Genomic DNA, 14,053 nt, shown 5'->3' on the forward strand with positions numbered 1-14,053 from the left:
AAACCCCAATCAAAAAAAAAAAAAAAAAAAAAAAAAAAAAAAAAAAAGACTTACATGGAGGAGAAAGCAAATGGGAAAATGAAAAAGAATTATATACATTATAGTTTTCATTTTATGTGCCCTCTTAGGTTGTTTTATAAATACTCATGCAATAACTCCAGTTTTTAAAAAATGAACTTGAAAGCACAATATTTATTTAACTCAGGAATGGGAGAATTTGAAATTTCCTAGATGCCTCAGACCAAAAAGACTTTAATTTAATATAGAATAAATTTTTAGATTTCAGTCCGCTTCAAAAATCATTATTTTTTCAAAATTTATTTATTTTTCTTTTTTATGTGCATTGATGTTTTGCCCTAGAACTGGAGTGATACAATTGTGAGCTGCCATATGGTTGCTGAGACTTGAACCCCAGTCCTTTGTAAGAGTGACTGAGCCATCTCCTGTCCCCCCAAATTAGTTTTTAGTAAACCAAATTTTATTTATTCATTTCTTGCATTTAGGATGTTCTTTAACTTACTTGGCCTGATACTGTGCTTGCTGTAGCTCTTCAAAGAGGATGACATTCGATTTACTTTTTCAAGGTGCAGATCTTAGAACTAGTGAACTTTTAATTTGAAGTCTTAACAGCTTTTCAACATTGCAATATTTAGGACCTAAAAGACTTGCCCTTAAGGCTGGTAACATGACATCAGCACCGCCAGCCTTTTTATGTCCATAGAAACGAATTCAGATAAGTAGACCAATTGGCTGGCTTTACTTTTATTTATTTATTTACTTTGTTTTCACAACGGGATTCTCTGTGTAGCCCTGGTGGTCCTATAGACCAGTTCTGGCTTTGAGCTCAGAGATCCTCCTGCCTCTGGAATTAAAGGCGTGAGCTGCCACCACCCAGCCTTTTTTTTTTTTTTTTTTTTTTTGATTGGTTGGTTGATAGATTGATTGATCATGACAGGGTTTCTTTGTGTATCCCTGGCTGTCCTGGAACTCTGTTTGCTCCCAAGTGAAGTGGTGCCAGAGTTCTAGACACTTGGAAGTCAGAAACAGGAGGATCACTTGACTACAGTAGTGTCAGACCAGCTTGGGCATCTTAGGAAGAGCATATCGTAAACACAAATGAGCCAACAAATGGAATGCTGGCAGGGCAGAGTGGTGCACACTTTTAGTTCCAGCACTTGGGCGGCAGAGGCAGACAGAGCTCTGTGAGTTGGAGGCCAGTAGTTTGGTCTACACAATGAGCTCTGGCCAGCAAGGACTATACAGTGAAAAGCTTAAGCAGATGGCTCGTTGGGTAAAGGTATTTCCCACCAAGTTGTCATGTGACTTCTACATAAGTGCTGAGGTACATACATGTTATAGCCTCCAACACACATGTAAATAAATGTAATTAAATGAATAAAGTGAAACGTTTTGAATCGGGTTTGATTTATAACACCTTATTTTAAAAACGTACACGGGTTGGGTGGAGGTGGCATACTCCTTTAATCTCATCACTTGGGAGGCAGAGGCATGTGGATCTCTGTGAGTTTGAGGCCAGCCTGGTCTACAAAGCCAGTTCCAGGACAGCAAAGGCTACACGGAGAAACCCTGTTCAGAGCTGAGTGGAGGAGGATGTCCATGGACAGTGTGTTCTACCTATCTATTTTACTGTAAAAGATTTGCTTTGATCTAACTGACCTTTATTCCATTAGTTGTTCTGCAGTTGTGTTTGCTTTAAGCCAGTTTAGCAGAACTGTGTGTGATGGGGGTGTGGTCTGTGCACATGTGGCTGTGTACCTGTGTGCACAAGCACAGAGCTCTTGGGTGGCCTTCTCTCCCACTCCTTACCGTTTCCTCTGAAGCAGGGGCTCCCTGTACCTGGAACTTATGTTCTATTTCTGCTAGGCTGTTAGCTAGCAAGCCTCCAACATCTTCCTGCATCTGCCCCCACAGTACTGGAGTTATAAGTGTGCATCTGTGAGATCATGCCTAGCTTATTATGTGGGTGCTGTGATCTAAACTCAGACCCTCATGGCTATGCAGCACATGCTCTCAACCACAGAGCCACCCCTCCAACTTCCTCCTCTCCAAAATTGGGTGGGCAGTGGAGGTGAAGGGCCAAGTTGAAATCTGAGTTCCTACCACCATTTTATCACTGAGGATTAATGTTCTTGTCATTGAATAGAGATGACTACTTCTTAAAGTTGTAGGACTTCAAATTGGAAGTGCTAAAGCACCTAGACTATAGTAGGCATGCAGTTGATAATACATACTTCTTAAAAACAGAAATAAAGTATTGGGTCGGGCAGTGGTGGCCCATGCCTTTAATCCCTGCACTTGGGAGGCAGAGGCAGGTGGATCTCTGTGAGTTCAAGACCAGCCTGGTCTACAAGAGCTAGTTCCAGGACAGGCTCCAAAGCCACAGAGAAGTCCTATGTGGAAAAACCAAAAAAGAAAGTATTAGAGGCTGAGGGTATGGCTTAGTAGTATTTTTCTGTACGTAAAGAGGCCTTGGGTTTGATTTTCAGCATTAAAAAGGAAAGGAAAGAAGGAAGAAAAAATGCTGCTTACAGATGAGGCTGTCTTTAGTCACATGTTTAGTAGATGAAGAGGTGAACTCACTCGGTTGCCTTAGAAGAAGTTAAAATATGTTGGAGCAGCATCTCTGCATAGGTTGTGTGGGTGGTGGGTGTGCTCAGCAAGAGAACTCATGTTGGTACAAGTATGAGCAAGAAGTTAACTTTCCAGTCCAAGTTTACTTCCACTATTGTTATTGTAATATGATGCGTCTATAACTGAATAATGTTTAGTTTTCTAATGAAACAAGTAAGTGATGTGAAATTTGAATATAGTTGAACCTAAAATCCTGAAGTGATAAAACTGGTGAAACAAAACAGAAAACAAAACAAAACAAGAGAAAACACCCAAACATCTTTATGGGAAATTAAAAATTTATTAGTTTTATATATTGCTTAGTACTTTAAAATGTATTATTTTTGTTATAATTTTTTTGTTTGTTTTTGTTTTTCAAGACAGACTTTCTCTGGGCAACACCCCTGACTGACTTGGACTCACTCTGTAGACCAGGCTGACCTTGAACTCACAGAGAGTGCTGGGATTAAAGGTGTTCGCCACCACCACCTGGCTTCTTAATTGTTTTTTTGACTTGAGGATCATAGAGAATCTAAGATATAAAAGAAAGTAAAATATGAGCATTTAGAAAATCTAAGAACCAACTGGCTGTGGTGACATGACTTTAAGACCAGTATTAATAGTACATGCTTTTATTCAGTAGACATTCTGCTTGTCCCTGGGTTTACCTGAAGCTTTATTCTAGCATGTGGTATGATTGCTTAAATGTCTATGTATGTGATCTCTCTCATTTTCTTTCGTTTTTCTTTTTTTGAGACAGGGTGTCTTCCTGTAGACCATGCTGGCTTTGAGCTCATAGAGATTCACCTGCCTCTGCCTCTGAGTCCTGAGTGCTGGGATTAAACATATGTGCCACTGTGCCAGGCCATTTTCTTTGCTGCATCACATTTGCCCATTTCTTCACAGATCATGACTAACTTGATTTCCGTGAGCATGTGAGAACGTTCCCTGAGGTTGCTTGAAGGACAGTGTTTTACTAGGTGAGCTCTGAGCAGTCAAGTGCTGAGCGGTAGAACTGTAAGATGGTGGGAAGAACTGAGTTTCCTTTTGAGATACAGTTTCCAGTCCAAGCAGCCCCAAACTTGCTATGTCTGACCTTGAACTTCTGACTACAGGCGTGAATCACCACCACTGGCAGCAGCTAGGGATTGGACCCTGCCCCCAAAACTAGATTTTTAGAAATGTCTGTGTCTGTGTGAATATATATGTGCATAAAGACACCCGAATCAGCCAGAAGAGGGCATCTGGAGCTAGAGTTACAGGCAGTTGTGGGCCACCTGATGCGGGTACTGGAATCTGAACTCTGCTCTTCAACAGGGCAATAAGCTCTTTTTTATTTATTTATTTATTTATTTATTTATTTATTTATTTATTTTATTTAATTAATTTATTTATTTATTTATTTTTTCGAAACAGGGTTTCTCTGTGGCGTTGGAGCCTGTCCTGGCACTAGCTCTTGTAGACCAGGCTGGCCTAGAACTCACAGAGATCTGCCTGCCTCTGCTTCCCGAGTGCTGGGATTAAAGGCGTGCGCCACCACTGCCCAGCAAGTTTTTATTTATTTGCAATTTAATAAATACTCCTTGATAACTGCTCATGGGTAGGCAGCTTGGTAGTATTCAGAAAGATCACAGTGATGGTGTTTTCCTAAGGGTGTGTGGTTTTCAGTAGAAGTCACTATCAAACCAGCAAGGCTGCATTTATGTACCCATCATTTTTAGGATTGTTGGTAACTTGGGCATGCTTTCCCCAGATAACCTAGCCTCCTGTGTCACAAGGCCCAGTTCGCTCATATTCGCTTCAATAACTGTACTTTGGTGATTACACCCAGAGGTGTGTATAATGGGGACTATGGATCTTTTTCACACCAAGTATTGGCAGGTGAAAGGTAGCTTTCAGCTCAGGATGTGTGACATGGGCTTTTTTGAAACACAGACCCATTGGCCTGATAAGCCTTTCATATTTAGGTGGTTTTCTTGTAAACCACCACCAACAAAGACTTTAGTAACCATCCTCTTCCATGCCTTCTTTTTTCTTTTTCCTGTTCAAATAACTTTCGATACTTCTGTTTCTCCTCTGGGTAGAGGGACTTCCCATTTTCCCACCTTCTCTTTTCGCTTCTGCTTAATCATGTTGGAAAGCTCTTTTGCTCTAGATTGCCCCTCTCTGTCCAGCAGGTCGGCAGGTACTGCTTGTTGAGTCTTTTCATCATTCTCTTATTTGGTTTTATTTTCATGCATCTTTATAGTCTTTTTCATTTGTATTTTCTCAGCATGGCGCTGCTTATGGTGGAGCTTAGCCTTCAGGACAATCTTTTTTCTTTTTTTTTTTTTGCCTTCTTTAAACGTTCATGGTCCTTCCAACTTTCTTTCTCTTTTTCTCATGGTAATCCAAATGATATCCATAGCGTTTAGGGTGTAATTCAGTATGTTCAATGTGTTCATTTTGTGGCATGATGACAGCCATGAAACAGCCGTCCGCAACCTCCCGGGTGCAGAAAACCCCTTCTGGGTCTCACTGACCATGACCCCACTCCGTGCAAGGCGGAACAGGAAAGCGCTTTTTTTGTTTTTTAAAAATACGGCTTCTCTGTATAGTCCCAGGCTGTCCTGGAATTTGTTCTGTAGACCAGGCTGACCTTGAACTCAGAGATCTGGTAATAAAATGTCTTAAATGTAGAATTTATGTCCGTATATTTTGGACTAGTGCACTCTTATAATCCCCATTTCTTGTACTTGGAAGGTGAGGCAAGGAGCAGTTGAACTTTGAGAGCTTCAGTTTTACCAAGATTGTTTTTGTTTTTTGAGATAGGGTTTTACTATGCAGCCCTAGCTCACCGTGAACTCAACTTGTCTCTGACTCCCCTCCTCAGTATTGGGATTAAAAGTATATTTCACCTTGTGTAGCTATTACCAAGAATTTCTGTTAAGAGTTGCACTCTTCCATAACAGGAGAAGGTACTGCCATGCTTTGCTTTGGATTTTAAAGACATCTAAATTTGCTGGTCATGGTGTCATACACCTTTAATCATAGTTCTTGGAAGGGGTGAGTAGAGACAGGCAGATCTCTGAGACACTGTCTCAAAAAGACAAACAAACATGAATTTTAGATACCTGAACTGGCTACTATGTCAGTAGTGAAACTGTGCAAAAAGACACTTCAAATGTGTATGATTTTAGTGTTCAGGGCAGAGTTGGTATTAATCTGTAATTAATATCAAAGTCATTTTTCTTGGAGTCATTTTTATAGCGGTCAGGATTCTAATATTCTCATAAGTGTAACATGACTGTTTCTTGTAATCCCATTAACAGTGACACAAATTTTTATATACTGGTACAAAAGACAGTATTTCATAATGTATCCAATATGAATTATAGCACACTATCGGTAGTTTTATGTGCTTTTAAAGTTATTAGATTTATGGTAGAGAATATCATATTATATAAAGTTATATAAATAATATTTCTTAAAATATATGTTTTAATTATTGACTCTTAGATGATATGTTCTTTATAGTATGTATTTGCAGCATTATTTTTTTTTACATTTATTTATTTGTGTGTGCATTCTGTGATGCATGAGTAAAGCTTAGAAGATAACTTTGGTAGTTGATTCTCTCTTGTTGGTTCCAGGGTTTTAACTCAGGTCATCAGGATTGCTGGCAAGTTCCTTACCCCATTGAATCATCTCACTGTCCCTGTTTTTGGCATTTAATAAAGTGATTTCTAATTTTATTTTTTAATGAAAGTATTACCAGCTAAAATATAGTTGCATATTATAACTATTGAAAAGGTTGAAAAATAATTGGGGTTCATTTTATTTTGTTGTTTTTCTCATAGTGAACTGATTACTTAGTGATTGGCTTTGTGCTGGGTGTAGAAGTAATGTTGCAGGTGCTTTCTGAGCTTTCTTCACAAGTTCTTTTAGAAAGAAAGAGCCAGTCTCCCTGGGCATGGTGAGGCACACCTTCCACACTCAGGAGGCAGAGGAAGGTAGGTCTCTTGAGTTCAAGGCCAGTCTATTCTACTTAATGGGTTTACATAATGTCCTAGAGGACAGCCAGAGCTACATAGTGAGACCCTGCCTCAAACAAACAACAAAACAAAACAAAAAAAAAAATCCAAAAAACCAAATCCGGTACCGGCCCAGTTGTTAAAGCATGAAACCTTGAATTTGGATCCCCAGTTATCCTGCCCCCCCCACACACACACAGCACACACAAAAACAGGTATAGTAATTCACCTGTGATCCTAAAACTGGGGTGTAGACAGGTAGAATTTCTGGGAGCTCTTGGCCACCTGTCTCAAAAGATAAAATGGAGAATGATATGGGAAAACCTAGTCCTGCAGGTATGTGCACAAACACACGTGTATTATCACACAGTTGCACACGAAGTCTGTAGACAGCTTTGATTCATGCTAACAGCCGGTGGCATCTCAGTAACACTTATACTTAATGGTAATAAAATATTTCGGTGGTTAATTCAGTTCTGTGTCCCCTGATATTCTTTTTCTTATGAGAATTTATTTATTGATAATGCGCCAGATATTGCAGTTAGCTGTGGGTGTTCAAAGATGATTTATTCCAATGTTCTTAACACACTTCATTCTCACCTTAGTTTCTGGTATCTGCTCCTCAACTCCAGTTATGTGCTGTGTTTTCATTTAATGTCTCTAATTTGATTTCACAGAATTTCAAGAAAACATTTCAAAAATCTAACTCACTTAGTATTTATATTACTGAGGAGCCCAGAAAGTTCTTAACTGAGATTCTTTGAGGTGCTATCTACTGTCGGTCCAGAGAACTCAGGTCAGTGCTTCTCAGCCTGGAAAACTCTGGATATCTCGAATTTCACCTTCTTAGCCCTGGATATTGTCTGCCAGGAGGGACTGGACTGACTCTGTCTCATTTATCTTTTATCTCTGGTGCTTAGTGCCTGACACTAGGCCAGCGCTCAGTGTGAAGTGAGCACTCTTATCAGGAATGGCCTCCTAGATACCCCCAGCATTTCCCTTTATTGCCTTCCTCTCTAATGCTTTTGTAAGCTGTAGGATTATAGGGACCTTGACTGAGTCTTCAGCCCTGTAACTTTGGCTCTTAGCACAATGTCTGCCCAATAAATGTTTGTTTTGTTAGAGAATTCTGAATGAGTTGGGGCTGTAACATTTGGTTTCTTTCCCATTATAGCAGCAGCAGAATGGGAAAGAAGGAGCTGGCATGAGTCTTCACTGAACTTGTCTCAGCCTATAGAGGGTGATTGACATCAGCTGGTGTTCTTTCTTTACTGTTCTTTCTTGTATGGATGTTTTGGGATCGTGCTTACTTCACACGCATACACACCTTCCCTTTATGAGAAGATTGTCCTAAACCAGGTATTCAGTGCTGTGGGAGAGGAAGTAGAGTGCTCTGCTAGTGGAGGAGACACAGGACCTGGCTTTAGAGGGCCTGGCACTCACAGGGTTCTCCGGAATAACGGTGTGCATCACCATGCCTGCTTGATGATTCCTTTTCTTTTTTAATTTAAATTTTTATGGTTAAACATTTATTTCTGAGCCATTTTTAAATAGTTTGTCTCTTGCTGTACTGTGCGGCTTCTGTTGTTGTAGTAAGGAGGTGGGGGCCACTTGTTTGTTCCCAACTGTTCAGCCCTAAAATAACCACACAGAAACTGTATTATTTAAATCGCTGCTTGGCCCATTAGCTCTAGCTTCTTATTGGCTAACTTTTACATCTTAATTTAACCCATCTCCATTAATCTGTGCATCACCACGAGGTCATGGCCTACCAGCAAAGTTTCAGTTTCTCTGTCTCCAGAGGTGGCTCCATGGCTTCTCTCTGACTCTGCCTCCCTTCTCAAGGCATTCAGTTCAGTTTTCCCTGCCTAGCTAAGTTCTGCCCTGCTATAGGTCCAAAGCAGTTTCTTTATTCATTAATGGTGATCACAGCATACAGAAGGAACTTCCACATCACCTCCCCTTTTCTGTTTAAATAAAAAGGAAAGTTTTAACTTTAACATAGTAAAATTACATATAACAAAACAGTTATCAAGCAAGAATTACAGTTACAATATTTATATCTACTCTATCTTTTATCATAACTAAGGAAAACTATATCTATAAATTCTTCAACTCCATCAAAAACTCCAGAAGGATATAATATTACCTAAGCAAATAGGAAGTGTATTGTAAACTACTTCTGAAACTCTAGAATTGACAGAAACATCTCACTGCCTGGACAGTCACCTGGAGTTCTTCTGTACTGTTGGGGCATCCATCTTCAGCCTATAGGCCCATAGTATATGGCAGACTCTTTCATGAAGCAGGAACCCTGAAGGATCATCTTACCTATAGGCAAGTTCAGCAGTCATCTCTCGGTGGGTCCTGCATGTCCAGTTTGTCAAGCAGTCCAGGCAAGAGCGGTTTCTTGCCCAAATGGTTAGCAAACCCCATAAGGAGCCTCTTTGATGCCCATCTTCCTCTTGAAGTAATTGGTACTGCCAGGAGCAGATGTGTCTCATCATGAAAAGTCCTAAGTTATTAAAATATTTAAATGCCATATTCTGAAGGTCTCTGAAAGATTTGAAGAATACCTATCTAACTGAAATATATCTCTCATATATCTAGAAACCCTAACTAACATGAGTACAAGCTTGACTATCATGGATGATTATCTACTAACCTATATTTCATAATTATACATTACATTTTTAAATGAGCTGCACAATACAATACCTTAATCAAGATCAGAAATACATGTACACAGTATAACAAAATTGACCTTAAATTTGTATCAATAAACCAAGATCTATACCAATGCAAATCTCTATAGCATATCCCCCTTTAAATGTAAAAAAAAAATTTTTATAAACATTTTTGGAAATATGGGTGTAGTTATTTTCCAAACTGCTTCCTACTGTTTGTTGGGCCAAGTAATTTTTTTGAGGGGTGTTCAGGGTAATCTTTCAGGGGGTCTTGGTCCATCAAACTTTATTAGTCTGGAAGCAATCCACAGGTTCTCATCCTCTGTGGAAACAGAAGAAGAACCTTTTTTCTAAAGCAACATATCCTTAGACTCAAATTTTGAATTCAAAATACCTTTGAAATGTATATATTGGCTTAGCTTAGCAGTCTCAGAATCAAATGTCTCTCTGCAGTCAAAAAATTCAAAGATAACACAATAATGTACATAATCTAAACTCTCTGAATTTTCCATCTTTACGGCTTGTTTTTACTCTATTTTTGCACAAGTTTGATATTTATTTTATTATCTTTACTTTTTTAATCTATGAGTGTCTGTACTTTGTCTCTTTAAAGACTTTGTTTTATTTTAAAAAAAAACATTTACTTCTTTTTATTTTTTTTGTTTCTAAAGAAATTTTTATTTATTTTTTTGCTTTTTTTATTTTTATTTTTTATTGAAAAAATTTCCGCCTCCTCCCCATTTACTTCTTTTTATAACTCTCTGTACTCTTTTTCTTCTCTCTCCCAAGCCTATATACATTTATCCAACACTGTGACCCATTTAGAGATCTTGTATGTCTGAATCTGTCCTATTGTGTATCTGTAATTCTTTACTTTCCAGGAGCATTTCTTAAAATGCTAAGCACTTCTTTAAAACTTATTGCCTGCTTGCCTTGCCCAGTCCAACATGGTGGAGCTGCTAACAGATTCTGAGAGCCACGCACACCACCCCACTTCCAGGCACACAGCCAGTCCACATTGCCATCAAGCAAGCCACATCATGCTTCTCACAAACCCCATCCAAATGCTGTCTCCTGAAAGAGCCAGTGGTCACACTGGCAGGACGGCCCAGAAAGTCTGCATTTCAAAACTGTAGCTTTTTTTTTCTGCTACCACTGAGTCAGGGAAACTTCTCCTAAAGGAGCTGTGGCAAGCTGCCAGCAAACAGCCAGAAGCTGTGTTAAACTCTGTATTTTTGTGTCTAGAATTCCTTTCCAAGCCCTCTTAGATTTCTTTTTTTTAAATATTTATTTATTTATTATGTATACAATATTCTGTGTGTATGCCTGAAGGCCAGAAGAGGGCACCAGACCCCTTTACAGATGGTTATGAGCCACCATGTGGTTGCTGGGAATTGAACGCAGGACCTTTGGAGGAACAGGCAATGTTCTTAACCTCTGAGCCATCTCTCCAGCCCCGCCCTCTTAGATTTCAAGGGGATTTTAGTCAACCACGCTGGTGCCAGTTTGTAGTAAGGAGGGGGCTGCATGTTTGTTCCCAACTGTTCAGCCCTGAAATAATTACACAGAAATGGTATTATTTAAATCACTGCCTGGCCCATTAGCTCTAGCTTCTTATTGGCTAACTCTTACATCTTAATTTAACCCATCTCCATTAATCTGTGCATCACCATGAGGTCATGGCCTACCAGCAAAGTTTCAGCACGTCTGTCTCCAGTGGTGACTCCATGGCTTCTCTCTGACCCCACCTCCTTTCTACCAGCATTCAGTTTAGTTTTCCCCACCAGCTAAGGTCCAAAGCAGTTTCTTTATTCATTAAGTGGTAATCACAGCACACAGAGGGAAATCCCACATCATGTTGTGTCACTTGTATGCAGACTTAGGTCTGTTCCTGTCTACTACTTCACCTTTTAATTACTGTACCTCAATAACATGAATTGCTCTACCTCAGTGGTGCTAACATTTTATTTTAAGCTTGATTACCATGTACAGTGAAATCATAATTCTTTGAATGGATAATATAAGTTTTATTGTTGTGCAATGTGCATACTTTCTTTCATTTTTTTTTTTTAAGGAAAAAAAATGATCTTCCAGAACTTGGGAAGCAGAGGCAGACAGATCTGTGTGAGTTCAAGGCTAGCCTGGTCTATACATGAGTTCCAGGACAGCCAGAGCTACACAGAGAAACCCTGTCTCAAACGAAACCAATAAATAAATAAATAAATAAATAAATAAATAAATAGAAAAAGAAAAGGAAAGAAAGAAAAGAAAAAGAAAAACATTGTCTGTTTGTGGGAGGTTCTTTTTTTTTTTGAGACATTATTCATGCTTATTAAAGCTCACTTTTTAAAAGATTTTATTTTAGATAGGGTCTCAGTATGTAGCTCTAGTTAGCCTGGAACTTGGTATGTAGACCAGGCTGGCTTTGAACTCCCCATCTCTGCATCCCCAGTGATGGAATCTAAAGCTAGCCGTCATGCCTTGCTAAAGCTCAGTCTTTTAAAGTGTACAAAAATGGTGTGGCTTTTAGTGTCCTTGCAGGTTATCCAACCATCATTTCTATATCCAGAGCATTACCTGGTAAGAGGCCCCAATTCCTGTTACACATAAAATAACCACTTAAAAAAATCTCCCTCAGAATCTGAGGCTAGTGCTGTGTGTAGTCCAGTTACCTGGGGCTGAACTGAGAGGAAAGCCTGAAAAACAGTCATTAGATAGGGCTTGCTTCTTCCTTTGGTGGAAAGTGAGTGAAGGCACATGAAAATATAAAGTGAATGTAATCTCTCCTTAGTATTTATTTTTATTTAAGAATTCAATTCCAGGGGCTAGAGAGATGACTCACTGATTGCTTTTCTAGAGCACCCAGGTTCAATGCCCAGCACCACATGGTAGCTCACAGCTGTCTGTAACTCCAGTTCCAGGGGATCTGACACCCTCACACAGACATACATGCAGGAAAAACACCAATGTCCATAAAATTAAAAAAAAAGAATTAAATTCCATTTGTTTGTGTGTGTGCAACGTATGGACACAAGTGGTGGTCTGGGTAACTTGTAGGAGTCGATTCTCCCTGCCTGGACTGAGCTCCAGTGGTCAGGCTTGGAAGCAGGCACCTTTGCCAGCCAATCGTTCTTTTTACTACTTTTTTCAGTTGTCTGTTCTTTTAAGCAAGTAGGTTTTCCACTTAAACTTAGCAATTAGTTATCAGGTTCAATTTCTATTAGAAAGACTGCCTTGGAAAGTACCTTTAGTGAAGATCCACAGATAAGGTTGCTAAAACAGAATGCTAATTCTCGTAAGAAAGGCTGCTGCCTTGGTGGGATAATGTTTTATTAGTGTGATGCTGAGCAGTCACTGGGGGACAGGCTTCCTTGTAAGTCATAGTCTGAAACTTTCAGAGCTAGCCCAGCCAGAATGGCGGCACTTAGTTCCTTCTTTCTTTTTCTTCTTTATATATTTTATTTTTATTGAGACAAGGACTCACTATGTAGACCAGGCTGACCTGGAACCCCAGGTGCTAGGGTTAAAGGCATGTGCCACTACTCCCAGTCTGGTAAAAGTTCTTTCAAACCTTAAAATTTTGATATTGTCAAATTGTCTTTTAAAAAGCCACAGGAAAACCAAAAAAAAAATTATAAAGAACCTGTAGAGATAATATCATTATATAATGGCCTGAAAACATCTATGTTTGCATTACTATGAGTTTTACAAACTGAGAGAAAATGCCCGAATTTTAGCTAGAAATTAGATATCTCTACCCCGATTTTTGTATATGTATATATAAAATATCATTGAAAGCAGTTCATGTTTGTTTGTTGGCAAAATAGTAAGTCTTGTAATCTGATGTTCTCTCCGAGGGCAGGACAATCTGAAGGCAAACGGAGCAACCTCCTCCACTTGAAAGCTTGTTTGTAGTTCCCCACAAAACATTTTCAGGCAGGATCCATTTTGTTTTAAAGATTAGCCTTCTATTGAGGTCACTGTGCCAAATTCCGGTATTGCCTTTCATCTCTGGGAAATGGATGAGATGCTTATCAATTCTAGTTGCGGTTTGTGAAAGTAAACACTGTTATTCATTTCCTTTTGGGTGCTTCAGAGGTGTGGTCAGGTTCTTAGAACCCTGTAAGTTTCGTTATTTTTTTTTTTTCCAAAAACTCTATCCCATTTATAACTTAATGGTGACTTTAAATTTTGAGTAGAAACAACCCATGAGAACCTCATACTAGGGAGGCTGAGGCAGATGGATCTTTGTGTTTGAGGCCGTAGTAAGTTTCAGAATAGCCAGGGCTTCACAGTGAGAACCTGTCTCAATTTGAAACAAAACTAAAAAGCAACAACAAAAACCCCACAAAAACCCATATGAGTTAGAGAAAGAATGTTAGTTTTTAGTGTAATTGGGACCCTGTGTAGAGTACAGAACTAGACTTTTCCTTCTGTTCTTAAGAGCTGCTGAATGACTTACAGTTTAACATAGGTATAAAGCAAGATAACACACTTCCATTATTCTAAGTGCATACTTGTTACATTACTAAAATTTTAAATTTAAAAAGTTAATTTTATATTATGAACTCAAAATGAGCAATCCAAAAAATATTATTATTATTATTGGTTTTGCAAGGCAGGGTAAACCAGGCTGGCCTTTGATTCAGAGATCCGCCTGCCTCCACCTCCTGAGTGCTGGGAGTAAAGGCGTGCTCCACCACTGCCCCAGGATGACTTCAC

General features: G+C 39.2%; 1 protein-coding gene and 1 pseudogene across 5 annotated transcripts in view; one reads left to right on the forward strand and one right to left on the reverse strand.

Annotated features, from left to right (window-relative positions):
- The window catches only part of Nsd3 (nuclear receptor binding SET domain protein 3), a 101,054-nt gene that overhangs the window by 7,773 nt on the left and 79,228 nt on the right, over window positions 1–14,053 (forward strand). The gene's annotated exons all lie outside the window — the stretch shown is intronic.
- LOC126504444 (ribosome biogenesis protein NSA2 homolog) lies at window positions 4,223–5,395 on the reverse strand (annotated as a pseudogene).

Source organism: Alexandromys fortis, unplaced genomic scaffold (assembly GCF_014885135.2).
Source record: "Alexandromys fortis isolate MF-2015 unplaced genomic scaffold, M_Fortis_MF-2015_v1.1 scaffold_55, whole genome shotgun sequence".
NCBI lineage: Eukaryota > Metazoa > Chordata > Mammalia > Rodentia > Cricetidae > Alexandromys > Alexandromys fortis.